Here is a 510-nt window from a genome sequence, read left to right as displayed (position 1 = left end):
TCCTGATGATAAATGAGGTATGATAAGCCATCTTGCAGTGCACCAGCAAGAACAGCTACGTGAAAATAAAAAACAGGTACACTGAAATCTTCACAGAAGATAAGTTGGGGAATTTTGGAACCATACCAGGGTGGAACACCCATCGAAACTGGCCATGCAAAACCAATTTTCACCCGCCAGTGGAGACTTCCGCATGCAGCCAAGCAGACCATAAAAGAAGAATGCGAAAGATAGAGAAGCGGGAGTAATTGAACCTAAACACCCCCTTGGCTCTCTTGTTTTTGGTAAAAAGAAAGATGGAACACTACGCTTCTGCATAGACTATGGGAATCTAAACAAAAAAACAACTAGATTTTTTGTCCCTTCCAAAGGGATTGCAATTTATCGACGACTTCATGGGACCCCCTGGTTTCATCCCTGGATGAAAACCGGGAAAATGACTCTGTATGGAACCTCTTTTTGATTTCCGGCCACACGCTCCACCCCCGCCGGGAGCGCCCCTTCCCCTAG

This window comes from Penaeus monodon, chromosome 29 (assembly GCF_015228065.2).
Source record: "Penaeus monodon isolate SGIC_2016 chromosome 29, NSTDA_Pmon_1, whole genome shotgun sequence".
Taxonomy (NCBI): Eukaryota; Metazoa; Arthropoda; class Malacostraca; order Decapoda; family Penaeidae; genus Penaeus; species Penaeus monodon.
The sequence above is the reverse complement of the archived record's forward strand: the minus strand, read 5'-3'. Positions refer to the sequence as shown.